General features: G+C 41.1%; 2 long non-coding RNA genes across 2 annotated transcripts in view; one reads left to right on the forward strand and one right to left on the reverse strand.

Annotated features, from left to right (window-relative positions):
- The window catches only part of LOC118163220, a 742,076-nt gene that overhangs the window by 660,196 nt on the left and 53,922 nt on the right, over window positions 1–27,958 (reverse strand). The window lies entirely within an intron of this gene.
- On the forward strand, window positions 267–16,635 carry LOC118163209. The gene is made up of 3 exons (XR_004748923.1): window positions 267–276; window positions 10,755–10,760; window positions 16,447–16,635. It is a non-coding gene; the product is annotated as an uncharacterized LOC118163209 (long non-coding RNA).

The raw sequence follows: 27,958 nt of genomic DNA on the forward strand, positions 1-27,958 counted from the left end.
ATCTTACTCATTTTGTTGGTTAGCAGTCTGAATTTTACATTTCTGTCATATGGGATGAGATTCCAGATTGCACAAATCTATATTTAATGATGGGATTCAGCTACAGATTGCAGACGACTAAATTTAGGTAATTGCAATCTGGAGCTAAATCCTATTTTAGCCTTGAGTGACTAAGCTGATGATCAAAATATGATCTTGCATGATTTCTGAGGTTGTGTTTATCTTCTATTCTGTTGTAGTTATTACTTTTTTGTTTTGCTTTTCCTATGGAATGATGTAGGAAGGAATAAATCTAGTTTTCTGAACCATACCATTCTTATATCAAAATCAGAATATCTTTAAAATATGTATTAATTCATTAATATCAAATATAAATGTGTCAGAGAACCAGAGTTAATATCAGAAACCAGTTAATTAAATTAGAATTAGTTGTTCTGCACCTAGAATGTAGTAGTTCTGGACACAAACACAGACTGGGAGACAAGTTGCTAGAGAGCAGCTCAGCAGAAAGGGATCTGGGGGTTTTGGTTGACAGTAATCTAAGCATGAGCTAGCATTGTGCCCTGGCAGACAGAAGGGCAAACTGCATTTTGACTTGCATTAAGCACAGTATAGCCAAACAGTCGAAAGAGGTGATTCTCCTACTGTATTTAGCATCAGTGTGGGTTCACCTTGAATATTGTGTATAGTTCTGGGCTCTATAGTTCTGGGCTCTACCATATATATAAGTTTATATATATATAAGATACTTGAATACTTCCAGAGGAAGGCCACAAAAGTGGTAAAACATTTGAAAGGCATGTCTGATGAGGAGAGGCTAAGGACACTTTTTTGTCTAATTTGGAGAAAAGAAGGCAGGTAGGTGACCTCATTGCACTCTACAGCTTCCTGCAGAAGGAGGAATGAAGAGGAAGGTGTCAATCTCTTCTCCTTGGTAACCAATAATAGGATGAATGGAAGTGGTACAAAGTTGTGCCATGGTTGTGCCAACTGAAAATAGGAAGACCTAACAGGAAAAGACTAAGTAGGAAAAAAATATTTACCCTGAGGGTGATCAAACACTGGAACAGGCTTTCTAGTGAGGTGGTTGATACTCCATGCTTGTCAGTGTTCAAGAGGCATTTGGATAATGTCCTTAATAATATGCTTTAACTTTTAGTTCTGAAGTGGTCAAGCAGTTGGGCTTTATGATCTTTAAAGTCCCTTCCAACTGAACTGTTCTAATTCTAATCAAATATATGATATCTTTCAGAATCACCTCAGATGATGGGGAGGGGTTCAGTACTATTTAAACAGAACAGCATGTTACATATTATTCTGTAAATTTATTAACTGTGAAAAATATATGGAACTACAGAGATTGGTGTAGCCACAATTTAGAAGCAGCTGTGAAGAAGGCTATCAGCTGTACGAATGTCTTACCTATTGAGCAGAATTCTACATGGTGCAATTCACTTTGTTTGCCTTGTTATATTGAGTAAGATTGATTGATATGCACTGTACCTAAATTAACACACAGTTTCTGTCTTCTTTCTCATGGTGCCTATGGTATTTATATTGTGAAAGTAATTACAGATACACAAAATGCAGTCAGGGGAACAATTTCCTGTGTAAGATGTGTACTGATCCATATACCTGCCTATCCTCCTTTCAAGGGATATTGCCAATGGCTTTAATGGACATACTCTGAGCTCACGTTCAGGTACCCTTGCATCAAGCATAAAATGGTACAATCACTGACATTTTCATTAAAATGAATACAGTGAATGAATTTCCCTATTGATTGGAGCTTTCACCTTGAAAACAGGGGGTCAGGTTTAGTGATTTTGTTAGTCAGTTTGGGTCAGCTGTCCTGGATGTGTCCCCTCCCAGCTTCTTGTGCACCCACAGCCTCCTTGCTGACTGGGCAGAATAAGAAGGAAAGTGAAAGGGCCAAAGGGGACCCAACCTACCTTCAAAGAATAAATGTTAGGAATTCCATATTTTTGCATTTTTTTTTTTTTTTAATAAAATGCTTTCTTTCATATCTTGTCTTCATAAACAAACAAACAAAAAAAAACACCAATATATGGCTGTGGTGGATTTACTCGGGTGGGCAGCCAACTCCACCACAACCGCTCTCTCACACCCCCTCCTTAAAGGGAAAGGGGGAGAAAATACGCTGAAAAGGGCTCAAGGGTTGAGATAAGGATGGGGAGATCACGCAGTAATTATTGTGACAGGCAAAACAGACTCAGCAGAGGGAGATAGTAAGTTTTATTGCCTATTACTAATGAGATAGAGAAGTGAGAAACAAAGGAAAGAAACCAAAAATGAATTCCCCCAATTAACCCTCTTCCACCTCCTCCCTCCAAGCAGCGTAGGGGAACAGGGGAATGGGGGTTATGGTCAGTCTATAGCACTTCCATCTCCATCATACCTTCTCGGTCACTCTCGTTCCCTGTGCTGTGGAGTCCCTCCCACAGGATGCAGTCCTTGCTGAATTGATCCAGCATGGGCTTCGCACAGGCAGCAGCTCTTCAAGAACTGCTCCAGATATGGGTCTGTACCATGGGGTCCATCTCTCAGGAGCAAACTGCTCCAACCCGGATCCCCCATGGGCAGCAGCTCCTGCCAGGTCACCTGCTCCTGGGTGGTCTCCTCTCCACAGGCTACAGGTCCAGCCCAGAATCTGCTCTGGTGGGGGTCCTCCACAGGCTCCTTCAGTGCAGGTCCACCTGCTCCACCATGGTCCATGGGCTGAATCATGGAACCCTGCTCCACTGTGGTACTCCATGGGCTGCAGGGGGACAGCCTGCTTCACCATGATCCTCACCACAGGCCGCAGGGGACTTCTGCTCCAGTGCCTGGAGCACCTCTCTCCCTCCATCTTCACTGACCTTGGCGCCTGCAAGGCTGTTTCTCACTCCTCTCACTCTCCCAGCAGCATTTTTTATTTTATTTATTTATTTATTTATTTATTTTTCCCCACTGTCTTAAATATGCTCTCACAGAGGCACAAACAACATTGTTTATTGTCTTGGAAACAACATTGTTTATTGTCTTGGCTCTGGTCAGCAGCAGGCCCCTAACATGGGGCAGCTTCTAGATTCTTCTCACAGAAGCCACCCCTAAGGTCCCCTGCTACCAAAACCTTGCCATGTAAACCCACTACAATCAGTAATGTTCTCTTCTCTTTATAAAGCTTTCTCTCAGAATGCCTATTGGATTAACACTATATCCATCAGTTTAGGTAGAGAGATCCTGGGATAGACAAATTATAAGAATAGAACAACTTAGATCTGTCAATTTGAGGAGTCCCTTGAATGTTCCCAACTCTAGCAGGTTGATTTAATTCCTGATATCTATCTATCTATCTATCTATCTATTTATCTATCTATCTATCTATTTATTTAGTAGTAAGGTTTCCATCTGACTTTCCATGCCAAAGTGGAAAGGTACAGTTCTCCTAGTTGGCTTCTGTTGCATCTGCCTTCCTTGTCCAGGTGCCTCAGATTCTACAAAGTGTCTCAGAAGAGAAAACTGATGTTAAAGAAACTGAAGCACAGATATCTAACTAAACCTTAGATATAACTTTCCAAAGTAAAGTTGCAGCTGATAGATTTGTAGGAGTGCAAATTTTCATTTAGGAATTGGTGTGCTCTAAATTGGAATTGTGCTTCTCTGCTCTTTGACAACAGGAAATTACTGAAAGCACAGAAAATACAAGCCTTTAATTTCTCTCCTGATTTCTCTTTCTCTTCATTCACACCAAATGGCCACTAGAGGGAAAGTAATGGATTTGCACCTGAAATGCTTGGCCACATGGCAGGTGGCAGCTTAGACATTTCTAATAGTTGTGGGAGGCTTTAGAGTGCTTAGGGAAACTTATAGAAATTTGAACACTTAACTTCCAACAAGTCTCTAAGAACATGCACATCACAGTCTTTCTAAAGCTTATAACTAGGTCAAACAAGGACAGTTTTTCACAGGAACAGCAAAAAGGAAATCCATTATGCAAAACTCAGTTCCCTGCCAAATTTCAAGTCCCTATCCTATGGCTTTAGTGTTATAACAGCATTCCAAAGAACAGATTGCCAGAATTCTATTAACATTCAAAAATACTGTATTTTCCCTTGGCTTCATGCAGTAGCTGAAATACTTTTGCTAGAAGTTTTTTTTTTTTTTTTTTTTTTTTTTTTTTTTTTTTTAATATTCAGCATCATCAAAATTTCAGCTTGAGGTAATTCTTAAAATAATTGGGTAAAGTCTGAATAAATAACAAGCACCTGAAAACTGGGCCCAAAATCAAACTTTCTGGGAACCTTGAAAACAATAGCTAATAGACCTGCCAGTAACAGAACAGAAAAAAAAAGAAAAAAAAAGACTTGCCAGAACAGTGTGTTTTCTTCAAGAAAGACATCTTTGAATTGATAAATTGCACATTAAACTTCCATATTAAACTCAGCAAAGAGTTAGAAGCAGAGTCCTATTTGTGCCAATTAAGTCAGTGGAACTAACAAGCAGACTAAAATTTTAGGGTTTGACCTGAAAGCTAAAATAGCAGAGAAGGTCTTAAGTGAACAAAATTCCATCTATTAGCATAATTTTTAATAGCAAAAAATAAATTCTCATCTTTCTTACCAATCAACTATAAATATTTCATTTACTTCATTTCATTAGTTTTCTTCAATTTCAAGTTTATTTTCAGATTTTTACACTACCTTTTGATACTGCAATAATAATTTACAAATTAGGTAACTCAGAGAAATTTTTCTGTTGGCTTCAGGGAAAACTAGAACCTCTTCATATATCAGGTCAGGACATGTATCATCACTCTTTCAGTGATGGATCCTGAAACATACCTCCATAACATTTTTACTGGTAAATAGTTCCAATATATGGTTATTTATAAATATAGGTTCCAAACCTATCTTTAGGTCACTGCTTACCTGCACAAATGTTTTAATCTTTCTGATTTGAACTGCAATTATGATTATTTTGTTGAAAAGGTCCTCCCTCCATCTATCCTGTATCTATTTTCAGCTTATAAGGCATTCTGAGATAAAACACTGTGGCTTGTTCTGACTCAGATCAGCAGAAGCTCTGGCAGTAACTTAAAGCTGAGAGGTTGGCAGAGCAATGTTTTAAAAACTGAAATTATCTTGGCAAACTAGGACTGAGAGTCACTTCCATATCCATTTATTATAACAGTAAATGGCTACTATTTTCTTAGAGGCATTACAATGAATAAGAATTATTTCATGTAACTGAAACAAAAATTATAAGATAGCTCTATTTATTTTTGAATTGTGTAATTGCATAACTCATTACCTGACACTCCCTTTTCTGGAAGAGGTAGATAGCTATGTGAATGGATGAAAAAAACAGCTAACCTGGACTAGGGTTTGGAGACAAAGATGAAGAAACTTAGGTTGTTATATTGAGTGTAACAGTTTACAGAGGAAGAAGAAAGAAAAGGAAATTAAAGGTGTAGCTATGGCTACTCTTTTGCTTGTACAACTAGGATAATATTGTGGTTTAACACCAGCAGACAGTGAAGTCCCACACAGCTGATTGCTTACTCTCCCCAGGTGGGATATGGAAGAGAATCAGAAAGGTAAAAGTGTGAGAACTCATGGGTTGAGATAGTTTGCTAGGTAAAGCAAAAGCCACATGCACAAGCAAAGCAAAACTAGGAATTCATTTGCTACTTCCCATCAGCAGGCAGATGTTCAGTCTTTACCAGGAAAGCAGGGTTCATCACAGTAACAGTTTCTTGGGAAGACAAATGTCTTCACTCCAGATGTCCTCCCTTTCCTCCCTTACCCTAGCTTTTGTTGCTGAACAGGATGCCATAGGGTACGGAATATCTCTTTGGTCTGTTTGGGTCGGCTGTCCTGGCTGTGTCCCCTCCCAGCTTCTGGAGCTCCCACAGATTTCGCTCTGGCAGGGCAGCATGAGAAGCAGAAAAGACTTCAGGTCTATGTAAATGCTGCTCTGCAACAACTAAAAACATCAACACCACTGTTTTCTGTGGTGGTTTTACCCTAATACAGAGCTGAACTCCACCACAACTGCTCTCTTACTCTCCTTCCTTAAAGGAAAATTGGGAGAAAATACAATGCAAAGTGCTCAAGTTTGAAATACAGACAGGGAGATCATTCAACAGTCATAAACGGGTAAAACAGATTCAGCATAGGGAGATTACTATAATGTATTGCCTATCACTAGCAGACAAGAGGAGTGAGAACCCAGAAACAAACTAAGAACACCTTTCCCCACAATGTGCACTCTTCTACATCCTCCCCCTGAGTGGCACAGGGGAATGGGGAATGGAGGCTGCTCTTAATCCCTGTGCTTTGTCTCTGCCGCTCCTTCATGGTCACTCTCTGCCCCTGCTCCAAACTGGGGTCCCTCCCACAGGTTGCCATCCTTCCCAAACTGATCCTGCGGGGGCTGCCCACAGGCAGCAGCTCTTCAAGAACTGCTCCAAATATGAGTCGGTACCACAGGGTCCATCTGTCAGGAGCAAACTGCTCCAGCACGGGTCCCCCATGGGAGGCAGCTCCCCCCAGACCCCCTGCTCCTGTGTGGGCTCCTCTCCATGGGCTGCAGCTCCGGCCCGGGGCCTGCTCCTGTGGGGGCTCTCCATGGGCCGCATCCTCCTCCAGGCCCCATCCACCTGCTCCACTGGGGGCTTCTCCATGGGCTGCAGCATGGAGATCTGCTCTGTGTGGGACCCATGGGCTGCAGGGGGACAGCCTGCTCCACCAGGGGCCTCTCCACAGCTACAGGGGAACTTCTGCTCCGGCACCTTGAGCACCTCCTCCCCCTCCTTCATTGATCTTGGGGTCTGCAGGGCTGTTTTTCACTCCTATCTCTCCCAGCTGCTGTTGCGCAGCATTTTTTTTTTTATTATTATTTTTATTATTTTTCCGTTTCTTAAATCTGCTCTCACAGAAGCACAAACAGTGACTCTCACTGGTTCAGCTCTGACTTGTGGTGGGTTCCTTTTAACGCCAGTTGAAACTGGCCCTTACCTAACATGGGGCAGTTTCTAGTCTCTTCTCACAGAAGCTACCCCTGCTACCAAAACTTTACAATGTAAACCCAATACATTTTCATAAAAAATCCAAACCACAGCATTGTGTAAATGTCTAAGAAGAAAAAAACTTTTTGGCACCTGATGTCAAACATGGTTATAACAAGTAATGACCATGTATAATAGTAAGTAGTACTGAAATACATATCTAAGAGCAAGAACACAGTTTCTGTGAGTTTGATGTATTTTGCTATAATGTTCTGGAACATTATTTGACATAAAATATTAATTAGCTAATACAGGTTCTTGCTGATGGACACGTTTACACATGCTGATGGACACATTTTACTCCCAGATTTACAGCAGACTGAAATAATTTTTAATGTCTTCTGCATTCAAATTTTCAAATTTCAAGGCAAATGCCCTGCTTCAGAACTTTAGAAAAGTTTGGCCTGTCCTCCTCATAGTCAGCATATAATCTTCAAGTTTTCACAGGCTGAAATAAGAAAATTGTAAGGAACACTTCCAAGTTTTAGCTAAATTTAATTAAATTACAGAATCAATATAAGAGAGACTCTTCAGGGTTACAGGCTTACATGAGAATAATTTATGCATCTATAAATCTATTGACATTTGGTATCAATTACATGGATGTCATGTTTATACCCCTTTTTTTTTGGAGAAATGGACTTATTGGATGTATATTAAATTTCTTATTGTGCCCTCCTAAAGCAAATTTCAGAATAGTAGAGTTTGGAAAATTCTCCATTTGCATTTGTCAAATCCATAATACCACGATTCTGTTGGTCAAATTTTCATATAATATTACCTATCTTAATCTTCCAAAGCTGAAGAGCAATAAGACTAAACCAGTGATGAAGGCTAACATTTGGAGAGCTTCCGAATGGTGCTTTAGAATAATCAAGTTTCATATAAGAACATTTTACGTGTACTTGAATTTGTATATCTCTACATGGTATTTGGTATTAAAGCCTTTCCTTTTGTTGATCACAGAATCACAGAATAGTTGAGGTTGGAAGGGACCTCTGAAGATCATCTAGTCCAAACCCCCGGCCAAGCAGAATCACCTAGAGAAGGATGGCATCCACATGGGTTTTGAATATCTCCAAAGAAGAAGACTACACAACCTATCTGGGCAATCTGTTCCAGTGCTCTGTCATCCTCACAGTAAAAAAAATACCCTCTCATATTCAGATGGAGCTTGCTGTGCTTCAGTTTGTGCCCGTTGCCTCTCATTCTGTCGCTGGGCACAACTGAAAAGAGACTGGTTCCATCCTCTTCACACCCTCCCCTCAGATATTTATATACATTGATGAGGTCTCCTCTCAGTCCTCTCTTTTCCAGGCTAAACAGGCCCAGTTTTCTCAGCCTGTCCTGGTACGACAGGTGCCCCAGTCCTCTAATTATCTTTGTAGTCTTCCTCTGGACTTGCTCCAGTAGCTCCATGTCCCGCTTGTACTGGGGAGCCCATAACTGGACACAATACTCCAGGTGTGGCCTCACCAGGGCTAAGTAGATGGGGAGGATCACTTCCCTGGACCTGCTGGCAATACCCCAGGATAACGTTGGCCTTATTGGCCACAAGCATACATTGATGACCCATGGTCAGCCTGCTGTCCACCAGGACTCCCAGGTCTCTCTCTGCAGAGCTGCTCTCCAGCAGGTCAGCCCCCAGATGCTGTTCATTTTCTTTCTAAGTTTTTACTGTCCCCAGGTTTTACCTTCCAAAAGTTGGGAGTTTTTTTTTGTTGTTGTTTGTTTGTTTGTTTGTTTTCCAGAATAAATGGACAGCCATGTAAGACAGACATGTGAGAGACTTCATCACTTTTTACCTGACAGTAAAATGTAGGCATTTTTTGTAAACAGGCAGATAGTAGAGATATCTGGACATAAAACTTTTAATGGAAACTCTGTTTATTGATGAAAGAAGAGGAATACGACTAAAAATCTTACACAGGGACAGCTATATAGAAAGCATAAGTACAACAAATCAGAAGGGTAAGAAATTGTGAGGCCTGGTAGGGAACAAACAATGAGAGATGGAAAGATGAGGAAAGCAGAAAAATAGTAATAAGAAAATCTATGCCTATTGATTTATAGTAGCCTCCAGGAAGTAGTTTTCCTGATAAAATTGACATTATATGAATTTCTAGGGAGATGAACTGAGAGAACTGAAAAGCTGATATTCCACACTGTTGTGCTGTAGAGCAAAGAGAATGTGTAGGGAAGTACTTTTGTACCACAGATATGGCCCTATAAGCCTCTTGACAACTCTAGCTTGTGCTCTTTCTCACATATACTTTACCTTTTGCATTCTGTTGATATTAGTTATTTCCCACCATCTTTTTGCTACTCTTTCACTTAACCATTAAAATTGTTAAATAAGGTATGCAAAAAATAGACTTAAAGGAATGGTATGGTAGAAATAAACCCAGTGCTCTATACTTTGATATTAGTGGTGTTTAGTTTATACTTTGATATTGCAAGTGTTTGGCACCTTTGGAATTCTTCCTTCAGGTCTGGTTGTCGGTGAGAGTTAGGAGAACGTAAAAATTAGAAAAATGGTATGTTAATCAATTTCAAGGCAGGTCAGAATTTTAGCAAGGACCTACCGCGGATTGACTGCAGCGAGGGCTCCTGGCAGAGAGACTGATGGAGCCAACCACTAAAACCACCCCAATAACACAGCACAGAGCCATTTGCTCAGAGCCGCAGCCCCGGCCCCTCCCTGAGCAGGCAGGAGCTGTGCTTGTGCCACTACGGGTGCTAATGCCCTGAGGGCGGAGCCAGGAGTGACAGCAGCCCACCCCCTGGCGCTATAAAAGCAGTCCCTAGGGAGCACTGTGAGCTGGACGTGGGAACTGGCTTGGCCATTAGAGCAGGCAGTTTGGGGGGCAGGGAGGAGCACAGGGAGGATCCTCTTCTCCCTTTCCCATCTCCCTTTCTTTTCCTCTCCTCTCCTTTGGGAACTCTGCCTCTTACAACTTAGAATTCACCATGGAGGGGAACCGGTGCAGCAGCCAGGCCGAGGCAGCAACCCAAACTGAGGGGACATGACCTCTCTGGGCTCATATGGGCACCTGGGTGGATCCCCTGAGGGGTGAAGTGGCAGTCCAGACTGGAGTCTGTGGGGAGCTCTAAAATGTGGAGGCCCCCCGGGTCCTGAGGGAAGAGAGGGCTCTTGTGGGTGCAGGTGTGCCCTGCTCAAGGAACTGCTTGAGTAGATGGCCAGGCTGCAGCGAGAAATCAGCAGCCTGAGGAGCTCCTGGGAGACTCTGAGGGAGATGGATAGGAAGCATCAACCTTTCCCTACTGATGTCCAGCAGCCCCCTCCTAAGTCCCTGCAAGGGGTAGTAGCCTATCCAGCTGCTCACCTGTAGAATAGAGGGCTTGATCACCCATGAGAGAAAAGGGGCTGGACCCTCATCTCTGCCCGAAGCAGAAGGAGGCACCTGCCCCCAACCCCCATGGTGTCCCTGGGTAATAGATTCGAGGTTCTCGGGCAGGAAAAGGATGAGGGTCTGGACAGTAGTCGAAACCCAGGTCCTGAGAAGCATGTCAAGGACAAGGGAAGCATAGGAATTGGGGCCAGATGGGGCACTGCATCCAAATCAGTGCCACAAAAAAAGGGTGGAGTATTATAGTGATCTGGTACTCCTTGCAGGGGGGGCACCGAGCCTCCTGTTTGCTGTCCAGATAACCTCTCCAGAGAGGTGTGTTGTCTTCCTGGAACACATATCAGAGACTTTAGGAAGGCTCAGCTGCAGCTCATTAAACTGGAGCACTACTATCCTCTTATCATCATTCAGATTGGGTCCTGGGAAACTGCAACAAGGAAAATGAGTAATGTTAAAAAGGACTTTGTGTCCCTGGGAAGGTTGTTGGAGGGACTGGGGTACAGGTACTGTTCTCAATTATCCTCCCAATGGGTGACCAGGACCCAGAAAGAAGGAGAACAGGACAGGTAAGTGGCTGAGGCAGTGGTGTCTAGACCAAGGCTTTGGGTATTTTGACCTTGGGAAGGCCTTTGAGAAGTTGGGTATGTGGGCTGCTGATTCAGCAAGTGGGGCACAAGCATTTTGGGGAGCAAGCTCTCTGGACTGATTACCAGGGCTTTAAACTAGGTTCAGTGGGGGAAAGGAGGGGATTTAAATGTGACAGACAAGGGCTGGGGGACGTTTTCATCGCTGTCACTGTTAAAGATGGTAGGGAAAAACCTCTGAGTTGTCCCATAGGATTGCCTGAGGGCTCCTCAGAGAAGTTAATGCTCCTGATACCCCATCCGGAACCTTCTTGTGTCCCTCCAGGGGTAACTGCACCTCCTGCTTCCCTAAAGTGACTGTATACTAATGCATGAAGCATGCTTAAAAAACAGGATGAGCTGGAGATCTGTGTACATGATCTCACTGAGATCACTGCAAGGCCATGATCTCACTGCGATCATGGAGACATGTTGGGACAGCTCGCATAACTGCAATGCCATCGTGAAGGGCTATGTTCTTTTTAGGAAAGACAGGCTGGGGATGTAAGGGGGAGGAGTAGCCATTTATGTGAGAGGGCAATTAGAATGTACCCAGCTCCACCTGGGGGAGGGTGAAGAACCAGTGGAGAGCTTGTGGGTGAGAATTAAGAGGTGGGCTGGTATAGGTGACACTGGTGTGAGGTTATAATACAGGTCACTAGATCAGGAGGAGAAGGCTGATGAGGCCTTCTATAAGCAGCTGGAAGTAGTGTCATGATCCCGGGCACTGGTTCTCATGGGGGACTTCAGTTATCCAGACATCTTTTGTATAAGCATCTCGGTCAGGCACGAACAGTCCAAACAGTTCCTACAATGCTTTGAAGATAATTTTCTGAAGCAGGTGGTGGAAAAGCCGATGAGGCAGGGGGTGTTTCTGGACCTTGTTCTTAACAAGAGTGATGGGCTTGTTAGGGATGTGAAGGTTGGGGGCATCTTGGGATGCAGCGACCATGAGATAGTGGAGTTCAAGATGGAACTTGGTGGAAGAAGTAAGGCAAAAAGTAGGATTGCCACACTGGTCTTTCAGAGAGCCTACTGGGACCTCCTTAGGGGTATCTCATGAGCTAGTTTGCTAGAAGGTAAGGATGCTTGTGAAAGCTGGGCAAAATTTAAATAGCACTTCCTCCAAGCTCAGGATCGGTACATCCCTAAGAGTAGGAAATCAGGGAAGGGGGGCAGGAGACCTGCGTGGATGAGCAAGGAGCTCAACGACAAGATCAAAAGGAAGAAGAAGGTCTATGAAATGTGGTAAAAGGGCCTGTCCCCTTGGGAGTAGTATAGAAGTGTTGTTAGGGCTTGCAGGGATACAATGAGGAAGGTTAAAGCCCACCTGGAGATGAAGCTTGCAAAAGAGATAATGGATAATAAGAAGGTTTTTGTTGTTGTTGTTGTTTGTTTGTTTGTTTTTATTTTTGTTTTTAAGTATGTAAACAGTAAAAGGAAGACTAGGGATAATGTGGGTCCTTGGCTGAATGAAGGGGGTGTCCTTGTAACAGGGGATGCTGAGAAGGCGGAGATACTGAATGCCTTCTTTGCTTCGGTCTTTGCTTCAAAGACTCCCCCTGGGACTCCTGGACCCTGGAGGGAGGAGAAATAGTCTGGGAGGTGGAGAGCTCCCCTCTGGTTGAGGAGGATGTGGTTTGGGAGCATCTGAGTGGGATCAGTGTGCATAAATTCATGGGCCCTGATGGGAGGCATCCACGTTTGCTGAGGAATCTGGCAGAGGTGATCACTGAACTGCTCTTTATCATCTTTGAAAGGTCTTGGAGAATGGGAGAAGTGCCTGAAGACTGGAGGATAGCCAATGTCACTCTGGTTTTCGAAAAGGGCCAGAAGGAGGATCCAGGAAACTACAGACCAGTCAGTCTCACCTCTGTCCCTGGAAAGGACAAGCTGTTCCTAATGGAACAGTTTGTTCTGGATGCCATCTCCAAGGAATTGGAAAGAGAAGGTTATGAGTAGTCAACATGGATTCACAGAATCACAGAATCACAAAATAATCTAGGTTGGATGAGACCTCCAAGATCACTGAGTCCAACCTCCGACCTAACGCTAACAAATCTTCCACTAAACCATATCACTAAGCTGTACATCTAAACGTCTTTTAAAGACCTCCAGGGATGGTGACTCAACCACTTCCCTGGGCAGCCTATTCCAGTGACTAACAACCCGTTCAGTAAAGAAGTTTTTCCTAATATCCAACCTAAACCTCCCCTGGGGCAATTTTAGCCCATTCCCCCTTGTCCTGTCACCAGGCACATGGGAGAATAGACCAACCGCCACCTTGCTACAGCCTCCTTTCAGGTACCTGTAGAGTGCAATAAGGTCACCCCTGAGCCTCCTCTTCTCCAGGCTAAACAGTCCGAGCTCCCTCAGCCGCTCCTCGTAAGCCTTGTTCTCCAGACTCTTCACCAGCTTCGTAGCCCTTCTCTGGACTCAAGCAACACCATGTCCTTCTTGTAGCGAGAGGCCCAAAACTGAACGCAGTACTCACCAGAGCCAAGTACAGGCGGACAATCACTTCCCTGGACCTGCTGGCCACACTGTTTCTTATACAAGCCAGGATGCTGTTGGCCTTCTTGGTCGCCTGAGCACACTGCTGGCTCATATTCAGCCGACTATCAACCAGGTCCTTCTCTGCCAGGCAGCTTTCCAACCACACATCTGTACATCTGTACACACAACCACACATCCAACCAGCCTGTAGCCATCCAACCAGCCTGTAGCTGTGTTTGGTGTTGTTGTGCCCCAGGTGCAGGACCCGGCACTTGGCCTTGTTGAACTTCATACCGTTGGCCTCGGCCCATCGATCCAGCCTATCCAGATCCTCCTGCAGAGCCTTCCTACCCTCGAGCAGATGGACACACGCACCTAAGTTGGTGTCGTCTGCAAACTTGCTGAGGGCGCACTCGTTCCCCTCATCCAGATCATCGATGAAGATGTTAAAGAGGACTGGTCCCAGTACCAAGCCCTGGGGGACTCCACTAGTGACCGGCCTCCAACTGGATTTGACTCCATTCACCACAACTCTCTGGGCCCGGCCATCCAGCCAGCTCTTAACCCAACGACGTGTACGCCAGTCCAAGCCATAAGCAGCCAGTTTCCTGAGGAGAATGCTGTGGGGAACGGTGTCAAATGCCTTACTGAAGTCAAGGTAGACCACATCCACAGCCTTTCCCTCATCCACTAAGCGTGTCACCTTGTCATAGAAGGAGATGAGGTTCATCAGGCAGGACCTGCCCTTCATAAACCCATGCTGACTAGGCCTAATCGCCTGCTTGTCCTGCAACTGCCGCATGATGACACACAAGATAATCTGCTCCATGAGCTTCCCTGGCACTGATGTTAAACTAACAGGCCTATAGTTCCCCGGGTCTACCCTTCGGCCCTTCTTGTAGATGGGCGTCACGTTTGCTAGCCGCCAGTCAAGTGGGACCTCCCCCGATAGCCAGGACTGCCGGTAAATGATGGAAAGCGGCTTGGCCAGCTCTTCCGCCAGTTCTCTCAGTACCCTCGGGTGGATCCCATCCGGCCCCATCGACTTGCGTACATCCAAGTGCTGTCGCCAACCATTTCCTCATGGATTGTGGGGGGCACATTCTGCTCCCCATCCCCTTCCACCAGCTCAGGGTTCTGGGCGTCCAGAGAACAACTGGTTTTGCTGTTAAAGACTGAGGCAAAGAAGGCGTTAAGCACCTCAGCTTTTTCCTCATCTCTGATTGCTAAGTTTCCCCCCACATCCAATAAAGGGTGGAGATTCTCCTTAGTCCTCCTTTTTGTGCTGATGTATTTATAAAAACATTTTTTGTTGTCTTTAACAGCAGTGGCCAGATTGAGCTCCAAATGAGCTTTGGTCTTCCTGATTTTGTCCCTGCACCACCTCGCAACATCCTTGTAGTCCCCCTGAGTGGCCCGCCCTCTTTTCCAAAGATTATAAACCCTCTTTTTTTCTCCTAAGCTCGAGCCACAGCTCTCTGCTCAGCCAGGCTGGTCTTCTTCCATGCCAGCTCATCTTTGGGCACGTGGGGACAGACCGCTCCTGAGCCATTAAGATTTCTTTCTTGAAGAGCGCCCAGCCTTCCTGGGCTCCTCTGTCTTTCAGAACCGCCTCCCAAGACACTCTCAGTGTCTTGAACAGCTCAAAGGCAGCCCTCCAGAAGTCCAAGACAGCGGTCTTACTGGTCCCCTTCCTGACTTCACCAAGGATCGAGAACTCTACCATTTTGTGGTCACTCTGCCCAAGGCAGCCCCTGACCAACATGTCTCCCGCCAGCCCTTCTCTGTTAGTGAACAGAAGGTCTAGTGGGGCACCTCCCCTGGTAGGCTCGCCAACCAGCTGTGTCAGGAAGTTATCTTCCACGCTCTCCAGATACCTCCTGGACTGCTTTCTCTGGGCTGTGTTGTGTTTCCAGGATATGTCTGGGAAGTTGAAGTCCCCCACAAGAACAAGCGCTGACGATTTCGCAACTTCTGCCAGCTGCCTGTAGAACTCCTCATCCGTCCCCTCATCCTCGTTTGGCGGTCTATAACAGACCCCCACCAGGATGCTTCCCTTGTTGGCCTTTCTGCTGATCCTAACCCATAGCGACTCCACCTTGTCATTCCCAGCCTCAAGTTCGACGACATCAAAACACTCTCTAATATAGAGAGCCACTCCACCACCCCTTCCGTGCTGCCTGTCCCTTCTGAAGAGCCTATAGCCAGACGTTGCAGCACTCCAGTCATGAGAGTGGTCCCACCACGTTTCTGTGATGGCAACCAAGTCATAGCCTGTGTGCTGCGCAATGGCTTCCAGCTCCTGCTACTTGTTGCCCATGCTGCGTGCATTAGTGTAAATGCACTTCAGCTGGGCCTTAGCCTTCTCCCCCAGCCTTGCCAGTGTTTCCCCTGGCACACCTGCAACAAGCTTTGTTTCATCCCCGCCCCCCTTCTTACCTAGTTTAAAGCCCTCTCAATGAGCCCTGCCAGCTCCTGGGCCAGGATCCATTTTCCCCTTGTGGACAGTTGGGATGCATCTGCAGCCATCAGGCCAGGTGCCAAGTAGAGTGCCCTGTGGTCAAAGAACCCCAACCTCATTGACTTCTATGATGACATCACCAGCTGGGTAGATGGGGGTAGAGCAGTGGATGTCATTTACCTTGACTTTAGCAAGGCTTTTGATACTGTCTCCCACAACATCCTTCTAGCAAAGCTGAGAAAGTGTGGGATAGATGAGTGGACAGCAAGGTGGGTTGAGAACTGGCTGACTGGCCGAGCTCTGAGTGTGGAGTCAGTGGTGCAGAGTCCGGCTGGAGACCTGTAACTAGTGGTGTTCCCCAGGGGTCAGTGCTGAGTCTGGCCTTGTTCAGCATCTTCACTGATGACCTTGATGAGGGAAGAGTGTTCACCCTCAGCAAGTATGCCAATGACACAAAGCTGGTAATAGTGACCAACATGCCAGAAGGATGTCCTGCCATTCAGTGAGACCTGGGCAGGCTGGAGAGATGAGCAGGAAGAAACCAAATTAAGTTTAATAAGAGCAAGTGTAGAGTCCTACACCTGGGAAGGAACAGCCACATGTATCAGTACAGGCTGGCGGACAACCTGCTGGAGAGGAGCTCTGAGGAGAAGGACCTGGGGATCCTGGTGGACGACAGGTTGACCATGAACCAGCAGTGTGCCCTCGTGGCCAAGAGGGCCATTGGGATCCTGACATGCATTACAAGGAGTGTGGCCAGCAGTTTAAGGGAGGTGATCCTCCCCCTCTACTCTGCCCTGGTCAGGCCTCACGTGGAGTAGTACTCTGTCCAGTTCTGGGCTCCGCAGTACAAAAGAGACAGGGATCTCCTGGAAAGAGTCCAGCGGAGGGCCACAAAGATGATACAGGTCATCTCACTTATGAGGACAGGCTGAGAGACCTTGGTGTGTTCAGCCTTGAGAAAATAAGTCTGAGGGGGGATCTTATCAATGCTTATAAATAACTTAGGCGTGGGAGACAGTGGGATATGGCCAAACTCTTCTCAGTGGCTTGTGGGGATAGGACAAGGGGCAATGGCCACAAAATGGATCACAGGAAGTTCCACAGCAACATGTGAAATAACTTCTTCTCGGTGAGGCTGTTGGAGCACTGGAACAGGCTGCCCAGGGAGGTTGTGGAGTCTCCATCTCTGGAGATATTCAAGGCCCATCTGGAGGCCTACCTGTGCAATTTGCTCTAGGGAACCTGCTTTGGCAGGGGGGTTGGACCCAGAGATCTCTCGAGGTCCCTTCCAACCCCTACAATTCTGTGATTCTGTGATGAGAAAAGGATGACCTAGATATTTTTAATGTGGAAGTTAAAAATGTGGAACATTAATATATTTCTAGGTAATGTGGTCTTCTTACAATACTGATAGAAGCTCATACTGTAGCAGATGATGGTGCTTTCTTACAATGACTTTTCTTATTGCATTTTCTAAATGTTTGATAGCTAAAGCAAATAATGGCAGTGCCTGCAAGGCACTGTATCCAGACTTCAAAGAAAGAGGGCATTAGAAAAGGAATAACAAAAATGTAGTGAATTTGTGTATTGACACGTTTTGTTGGAGTCTGGAGGCAAATCATGTTTGTAACTTGCTGAGCACAAGTGGGATCTGTGAAGCAGAAAAATTAATTTAGGCATATAAAGCCATGTCATGGGTGATTACAAATGTCAAATAACAGTATGTTTATGAAAAGAATGCAAGGGGATATAATAAATGTGTACTGTATATGTTTTGTCTTGTTTTGTTTCATTTTATAGTAATTGAGTTTATATTTAAGTATAATTAATTGTTGAATGCAAAACATATAAACCAATTTGTCTTAATCTCAGAAATTTAATATGTGACCTGTGACATACAAAGTCATTACAGTACTTTTCAGTAGTCAAATTCCACCAGCTGTAATACTTTTGACAAAATGAAGAAACAGTGAATTGGATAATTTGGGTCATATTTAAAATGTAGACATATATTTGTAACCAAATGAAATAAAAATCTGATAAGCTTTAGTATAAATCACTAATTAAGAAAAATAATATTTTTAGATGCAAAGTAAACATAATTAGAATATTTCTATTAGAATGATTTGCCAGTGGATAACATTTCTTTAAAAATAAGCACCATGCTTGGCCTTCCAATATGTAAACCTTGTGAGAAGCAACATGTGTTTGTTACAATTACTGTAAGTCACAAAAATTAAAACCTAACAGGAAAAAATGATATTTTATTGTGAATAAAAGCATCTTTTAAATGAAAAGGCTCTAAAGGTTGTTGTAGCAAAGAAGTGGAAACAGAAGTAGGATAAAATACAGTTTGAACAGTTTACCTAAATTGTTCTGCTCTTTTCTATACCTAAAACATAATAGCTTCATCAGGGAGTGTTATAAATTTATCCTGAATCACCACAGAGTCTTACTGTTGGAAGGTCTAACATACTGTTTTCTTAAAAACAAAGATCAGTTGAGCTGAGACATTTTTTCATAAATTTTAGTATCTATAGTGTATACTATACTACGCAGTGGGACCTGTAGAGGGAAAAATAGTGAAGTTAGCTCTAAATCATGGCAAAGATGTACAAACCTTCATGCACAATAAAATATTCTGTGAAATTTCTGTTTGAAGTTAGATGTTCAGTTTCATGTTCTTATTGTATCAGGTGAGCTGTGTTTATCTTCTTGGTGAGTGAAAGGGAAAATAAGCCAACAACTGTCTGATTGTGATTAATTACAACTATTTTAGAAAATATTTTGCATTTTGTCAACCTACTTCTTTTTTAAAGCGTACAAAATATTAGAGGAATTATATTAAATTTACAAGATTCATTCTTAAGACTAGTTGTAATTACTTTTTAAAGTTACAGCAGAAACTGAATAACTAGCTGTCAAGGCACAAAAGAGTTGTATATTAAATTGGAACTCAAGACATCTGTGTATTATTCCTGGCTGTCTCTTGCTCCTAAGGCACTTTACCCCTCTGTACCTCAATTTCTATTAAATTGTGTTAATGATATTGTAGCCTTGTTGTAACATTCTTTGCAGTCTAGACATTAAATGTGTCATATAATTGGTCTTAATAAAACATATTATTAACTATACTACAACAGTTGGAGTTATTATACTTTTCTTTTGACTAATTAAACACTTTTCATCTTCAGATGTTTTTTTAAAAGGTAACTTGGATGATACCTCTGCTGTTACCATACTTTGTTACTCTACTTCTGTGACATGGAAAACTAACATGTTTATATCATGTAGACCAATTTATCTGATGCCATTTTTTTTGTGGTGCATATATAATACAGGCATATGAATATGTTTACTTGTATGCATGTACATATATATATATACACGAGACATACTTGTTGAAATCCATAAAGGATATTTTGAGGATAATGTGTAGGAGCACAACTTTTCCTTCACTTGTTTTTCATTATAAGGCCAAATTCCTATACTCTTATTCATATTCAGTACTAGTTCACCATTAGTCTTATCAGACACCCACATACCATTTTGAAAATGTGCTACATATATATCAAGCATAAAGCCATCTAAGTGACATTTTCAGTTATTAGTAAAATGCTGTGTTAACACACTGTTTCTACTGCTTTCTGGAAATTAAACTTAGGAATAAGCAAATAGCATCATCACTTAGAAACAGTTGAGAATTCTTGTGTTGTTTTATTTCTAACTTGCTGTGATTGTGTAATTTAAGTAAAATTAAGCAAATAATGTGTTAAGCAAGAATCTGCCAGTTTCTTTATGTACTCCCAGAATTTTCTACAAAGTAAGAACAAAATGCTTCATTGCTTCATTTAAAACTGCATTATAAGGAAAAACTTATAATGGTTCATTGCACTTAACTTCAGAAAAATGTCAGATCTTCTGAAGTGAACCTCAGATTAGTTCCATTACAGAATACTTAGGCAGACATAGAACACCACAGCTATGTTTTGGTTTAGTATGATTTTGTCATTCTTGTTTTCATTTTTTCAGCTCTAAATTATTTGTTTTAGCTAATTAGAAGTGAGATAAATTTGGATTTTTGAGTTCTCTGTTGACCTAGACCAATGATTGTGGTGAATTTTACATTTTAACAATTTTAACAAATGACTGAATGAATTAAGCAACTTTTTCTTGTTATTAATTTGAAATACTGATAATATTAATAATGTTTCTACTGTTTCTAAGTGTTTATCAGAAGTCCTTGTACAAAAGGTCATAACACCTCCAACTCTATAAGCACTTCCCATTGCAGCATCAATTACATTTCGACATCTCCTTTAACCATTCATCATCATCACATTTACACACAACTGTTTCAGAAGCCAGTTCTGAAACAGTCATCTGTTTACTTGTTTACTTTCTGGGAAAATAGTGTAATACTAATAACATTCCTGCTTATTTCAGGCAGAGATAGGTCTAGAGATTTTTGCAAAGACTCTCAGACTCTCCATTAAACTTTGACATTTTCCTGCTGTATCCAGCCAAGGCTGTTCTACAGGCTTTGAAAAGATAAGCATGATTCCACTTAATTTCACACCATTAGTACCAAAAAAAGTTACACAAAACTATCAAGTCACATGACAGCACTATTTTTTTTTTTTTTTCCAGAAAAAGAACCAAATTCATAATTTTTCCATGAGTATATTTTTTCCTCCCTCTACCTAAAACTTTCCAGTTATTCTGATTTCTCTGGCATATCAAAATCTGTCCCTCCTGAGTAAACAGCTGCTTTCCACAGATGTACAGGGTGCCCTCTACTATAAAATTCCCTCTTGGGACTCACAGATTCTCACTGTCACTTCTCACATAAGAATGCTTCTGTTTTGCAATACTTCATAAAGAAGATGAAAAAATAACCTCACCAGGTTGCTCTTCTGTTTTCAGAATGTCCCTTTGCACTCTATACAGTTTGCTTTTTCTGTTTTCCCAACAAGATACAGTCAGCTACAAAGGCAGAATCTCAACAAGCTAAATGAAGCAGTGGTGTGCAAAGCCAAAACATTAATAGTAGAACAAAATAAATAAATAAATAAATAAAGGACAAAAACTTATACAGTTTTGTATGTATATGTAGTTAGTATATATAGTGTATAAAGTATATGTAGTTATATAGTTTCAATACAGCATGTATTCATATATAGTTAGTGCATGTAGTAATATAGCACTTAACAATGTTGATTTTGTTGTAGTACTGCATGCATTGTGGTATATGATGATCCTAAAATTGAATAGCTTGATAAATTCTCTTAACACCATTCTTAGACCTCATTGTTGCTGATCTGAGTATGGCACTTAGATGCGTGATACTCAGTACTGAAATATCCACCTTTTGGATGCTTAATTCCATGGTGAAATTCCTGAGCCAAATTCATGAAGACAATTTCTTTAAAAACTTACAAAACACAATGGTAAGCATTGCATGCGTAACTTCATAGGCATTGGTATGTTGAAAGGAATAATTCTGTATTTTGCTCAGTAAAGGGCATGTGATGCAAATTGACTTCCCCAAAACGTGACTTGTAGGCACATTAATATGACTATAATTAAAGTTAATATTTTTATGGGGAATAAAAAGCAGAAAATGAAATGGGATAGGTTCCAGTTTTGGAGGCCCAGACCAAAAAGTCATCTAATATCAGACAGATAAGTAAGGTGAAGGTGGCTAAGCCAAGTATTAATCAGACAGTAAGTAATGTAAAGAAATTGGCATACATTTTCAATGAAGAGATTGAAAAGGAGATTTCAATAGAGAGATTAAGACCTTCAGAGGGTGATTCAGTTTGTAGAGATGATATAGAACAAAGAAACAAGATGAAAGTAATATAGGAATGACCATATAAGCCTAAAAAATATCTAAAGTCAAGGATCCCTAAATTCCCACAATGGAAAATTTTCAAAGACTTCATGACATTAATGTTGTGTGATGTGTGTGTTCTTTTGTAGGTTTGGTACATTAGCTTCAGACTGTTCCCATGGAGGTCTGTAAAAAATATGTATCTGGAGAGTGGATACAGAATATCCGTCCTGCCTCATGTCACATTAATAATTGCAAAGGAGAAGGGACTGGTATGTGTGAAAATTTATTAGTACTCATGTTAGTTCAGATTCCTATGTCTATTACAATAGGTTCTGACATAGAGGATACATTTTATACATTGCTTCTCAGTGTGTTTTTGTTGTTAACAAATGGACAAATTAATATTATTACACATTCGTTGGTGAGCCTAAGACTGAATTGTTAGATCCATCATTCCTACAGCAAATTGTAGCAAAATTTGCAGGCTTTTTTCTCAAAAGACAATTGATTTTTCCTTTGAAAAATTTTCTACTGTGTTTATTGCCCCTGTGTTCATTTGGGTTCTTATTTAAAAAAAAAAAAAAAAAAAAAAAAAAAAAGTCATCCACCCTGAAAGTGCCTACCTAGGGCTCAATTTTATTTCAATTAATTATACTTCTGTGAAAATTAGCAAGGACACATACTATTTATTACTACTTTAGCATCAGCATCATTATTCATCAAGCAGTTTTGCAGGATAGAGTGTCTTAAGAGCTTTAGGACTAAAAAGTAAACCAAAAATTCAATAAACAACAGCATTATCCATTGCCTAAAGCTTTATACTGCAGTTTTAATTTCTCCCTATTTTCTGTGCCCAAAAGTGTATTTTAAGTTGTCACCCTCATGTTCACTGAAAACGTGAGATATCTTAAGCTTCCATTTTCCTTGTGGAAGTCTTTAGCTTCCCAAATATAGATGTCGGTTCCATTTGAAACAAACTGATATCTGAGGTTATTTTTTTGTCTTTTTACCCATTGTTCTCAATAACCACAGAAAATAATTTTTCTCAGTTCAGATATTGATATCAACCTAGGAAACTTCAGAAATCACCATATATTTTGCTTCATGAAATCTAAACAAAGGAGAAATGTAGGGATGAGAGGGGGAAGGACTGCTTTTCATTGTAATTCAACATTAAACATGAATTTAAATAGTGTTACATTTTAAAAATGTTAATGTACAGTTTAAGGCTAATAACAAAAAGCAATTGGATGATATAACCATGTATAAATGGCAGTATGATATACCTGAATTAATTAAAAAGATGAAGTCACCTATTTACTGAAAACTAAAAACCTGCAGTCACCTTTTGTCTCCTAGGCAAATTGGAACCAGATGTATTTACAGTACTGCATTGTAAACTGGAAATTTAAAAATATAAAGTGGAATTATAAACATTGTGTTTTAACAGTATACTACCACCAGAATAGCCAACAATAATTATTTGTAGAAAAAAAATGTCTGCTAGATCTACTTCCACTTGGAACACAATTTATTATACATGTATTATTTGTTTGGCTTTTTTTTTTTTTTTTTTTTTTTTTTTACAATAAAGACTCTAAAGAGTCTTATATGCTAAAGAATTTAGATTTAGGGTAGTTTATCAGCAAGGAATAAGATTGGAGATTACCTAGGAACAGAAAATGTCTAGCTGATGAATAATGAGTGTGCTGTGTCTACGTTAATCTGTTCATTTCTATCCTTGCATATATTATAGAACAGCACTGTGTAAGAAAACACATAAGTAAATCCAGGGCTAAACACGATTCTCAGAAGGGTTAATGATGAATCAACGTTTTTTAATAACTGTGTTCTTATTCTACCTAGCAAAAAATTGAGTTTTAACATAGTGCTAGTTAAGGTATTTCCAAATACGGTACTACAGAAACTATATAGCAATATTCCACAATACTCTATTCCACAATCTGTTATGTATTCCTCATAGCTATATTTCTAATACATACATGTTTATCATTACTTCACAAAGTCTTAGAAAAAAATGTAATAAATATTCCAATCCTCTCCTAGGGGAAGCATTGTTTACTTACACTTTCTGTACAGCTCTTTAACCTTACACAGATCAGGTATGTCAAATTTTAATTGCAGTGAGTGGCAGAGTGAAGGAAAAAGTATAGCAGGCACAAAACACTTAATGGGAATTGATAAGTGTTTCAAAAGAAAAAGTAAATAAAAAAAAATAGAGAATTTAACACATCAAAAATTTAGGATTAAAAAGTACAAATTCTAGCCCATTAAACTAAAATATTATTAGAAAGGAGACTGAACATTTATGATAGCTGAATTTTGAAGAGATTAAAATCTTATGAGCCTGAGGACGATCAGTAACCCAGCACAGTCAGAAAAAAAAAAAAAAAAAAAAAAAAAAAAACTATGTAAAAGTTTAGGGACCAAACCAAACAAAGTAACTGAGGAGAGAAGATCAAACAGATGGGATAACTGAAAGGAGAATATCAAAGATTCCCTGTGCTACTTCAAATGCAGTGGGAAGACAACAGCGCTAGGGAGAGTTGTCATGGATATATATTCTTAGAATATATTCAGAAAATGTATTTTAAGATACATCCCCAAATATGGATTAATATTCCATTTGCAAACCAGCCACGGTCTTTTCCTGCTCTGTTGAAGTACTATGATGTAAAAGTAGTAACTCTGCTGTAAACAGATTGTTGGGGATTTGCCTAGCAGCAGCTGGTAGAAAGTTTATTATCCATTTTTTCTTTCCTTCCTTTGATATGCTTGACTGGGAGGGGTCTTTATTTTAATCACCAGTATAATGCACCCTATATTTTGTCACAACCCAGTTTGATTAACAGCAACACTGTCTACTTTAAATTATGTTGGGAATCAAGGCAGCTTATAGAAACAAGAATTAGGGAGTATGGTGATAGTTTTAAATTTATTAGTGTTAAAATGTACAGTTAGGCAGGATTTGTAGAAGTCAAGAAGGGAAGATTATGCCAGATGTGGTAGAAGTGAAAATAACTGCTCTAAGCATAAAAAATTATGTAAAGTATTCAGTAGAATATTGACCTGAATGCATAGGTAACACAGACTTAATGAGTTGAATAGAAAGTAGAGGATAGGATAACAAAATTAAAAAAAATGGTAATAATCATAGAGTGAATATTATCTTTATGTTTTCAGTTAAGACAATGCTAGTATCAATCTTTCAAACATTTCTGTGACTGATTTTAGACTTTAAATTTCAGACTGAAAAAAAAAAAACATTTTTCTACCTAATCCTTTGCTAACAGATCATTGCCTTTAAAGATCAAAAAAATGAAGCATTTTTGAAATACTGACACTTTTTTTTTTTTTCATATTTCTGAGTAATCTTAACTAAGTAAGATACATTCCATATGTCTTTGATACATGTGAGATGAATTCAATATTGAATTTCTTAGATTAAAAAAAAAAAAAATCCTGATCGAAAAGCTTGTAGACCAATTTCATAAAACTTTATCTAGATATAAGGCAAGATATTTGTTAAAAATAATTTTAAAGAGAAACTTTGGTTAAGCACAGCTTATATTCTTTGGACCCTGGAACGTGTCCAGAGAAGGGCTATGAAGGGGGTGAAGGGTCTAGAACACGAGTCCTGTGAGGAGCAGCTGAAGGAACTGGGGTTGTTTAGTCTGGAGAAGAGGAGGCTCAGGGGAGACCTACTTGCTCTCTCCAGCTATCTGAAAGGACGTTGAGAGAAGCTGGGGGTCATCCTCTTCTCTCAAATAACTAACAATAGGACTACAAGGAATGGCCTCAAGTTGTGCCAGGGGAGGTTCAGGTTGGAAATTAGGAGACATTTCTGCTCAGAAAGAGTAGTTAGGCATTGGAATGGCTCAGGGAAGTGGTGGAGTCACCATCCCTGGGGGTGTTTAAGGAAAGGTTGGACTTGTTGCTTAAGGACATGGTCTAGGGGGTGACATTGGTAGTAGGGTTATGGTTGGACCAGATAATCTTGGAGGATTTTTCCAACTCTAATTATTCTATGATTCTATGAGTAGGACAGGACTTCAGTTTCAAACACTTATGCACGGATGTCTAACGTAGACGTTCCCAGTTAACCTCAGTGTCTAACCTGCAAGACAATAGAAATCTAGGTATAATGAATATTATAGATGTACAGTGTCACCTGAGATGCTCCGGGTTTTACAAAGCTATCTGCATAAAGCTGTACACAATACATGAGACTGTACATCCAAGAAATATACCTCCTTCGAGAGAAGTGAGCAAGGCAAAACAAATACTCTACAGGGACCAAAACGGTGTTAGATGCTTAGGGTGAAGCAACTGAGTCCTGCATGCTGTTGATAGAATCAGGGAAGAATCTAGACATCTATTTAGCAGAGCACATTGGTTTTCATACTGCTTGAGAGGGATTTGAACATCTCTCATGACATCGCTGAGTATAACTTAGTTATCTCAACATGGACAAGTAGTGCTATTTGAGTTGCTACAGGAAAAATTTCCTTGCTCTGACTCTTGATCCAAAATGATATTGATTTCCATGTCATATGGAACAGTCCCAAGAGGGCGTCTCAGATAGCTGAGGGTTTCCTGTGTCGTTACATGAGGCCTCAAATATTTGTAGTCAAGAAAGAAGACTATTAGTTAAAAATGAACATTTAAAATTAAGTTGTTTTACAGAGTAGTGAAGACAGATATGATGGAAACAGAAATAAAGGACTTCATTTTGGAAGGCAGTAGTATAATAAATTCCACTGGAAGCTAAAATTAGACAAAGTTAAACTAAAATTTGCTTTAGTTTACCCATTATTTTTTTTAGTATGAGGAACCACAAGTAACACTGGAATGTGTTATACCAATAATTATTCTTATTTCATAAGTGCTAGAAGAGATTGCTTTAAGTTTTGATATATTTTGATTTATATTAAGATAAATTCCAATTCATGTCCAGATCCTAGACTTAATGTACAAATTACACAGAATCATACAGATAATCATTTAGGTTGGAAGAGACCTCCAAGATCACTGAGTCCAACCTCTGACCTAACGCTAACAAGTCCTCCACTAAACCATATCACTAAGCTCTACACCTAGACATCTTTTAAGGACATCCAGGGATAGTGACTCAACCACTTCCCTGGGCAGCCTATTCCAATGCCTAACAACCCTTTCTGTAAAGAATTTCTTCCTAATATCCAATCTAAACCTCCCCTGGTGTAACTTTAGCCCATTCCCCCTCGTCCTTATCACCAGGCATGTGGGAGAATAGACCAACCGCCACCTCGCTATAGCCTCCTTTCAGATACCTGTGGAGTGTGATAAGGTCACCCCTGAGCCTCCTCTTTTCCAGACTGAACAATCCCAGCTCCCTCAGCCGCTCCTTGTAAGACTTGTTCTCCAGACCCTTCACCAGCTTCGTAGCCCTTCTCTGGACTCAAGCACCTCCATGTCCTTCTTGTAGTGAGGGGTCCAAAACTGAACACAGTACTTGAGGTGCGGCCTCACCAGAGCTGAGTACAGGGGGACAATCACTTCCCTGGACCTGCTGGCCACACTGTTTCTTATACAAGCCAGGATGCTGTTGGCCTTCTTGGCCACCTGAGCACAATGCTGGTTCATACTCAGCTGACTATCAACCAATACTCCCAGGTCCTTCTCTGCCAGGCAGCTTTCTAACCACTCATCTCCCAGCCTGTAGCGCTACTTGGGGTTGTTGTGCCCAATTGCAAATTAATTCAGGATTTCATTAGCTGAAGACATTATTATGGTAGCAAGTAGACCGCTTCATAAGATACACATTTGGTTTGAGACTCTGTGTCCTTCAGTTCAGAGATCAAGGCCTTTGGGGATGACATTAGACAGACAGAGGATGACTGAGAACAGAGATATAAAAAAGACAACAGTGTCCTGGTTTCAGCTAGGAGAGAGTTAATTTTCTTCCTAGTAGCTGGTATGATGATGTGTTGTGGATTTAGTATGAGAATAATGTTATTATTATTTTCCTTTATTTTCTGTCATATTAAACTGTCCTTTCACTTTTTTTTTTTTTTTTTTTTTTTTTTTTAC

This window comes from Oxyura jamaicensis, chromosome 1, assembly GCF_011077185.1.
Source record: "Oxyura jamaicensis isolate SHBP4307 breed ruddy duck chromosome 1, BPBGC_Ojam_1.0, whole genome shotgun sequence".
Lineage (NCBI taxonomy): Eukaryota > Metazoa > Chordata > Aves > Anseriformes > Anatidae > Oxyura > Oxyura jamaicensis.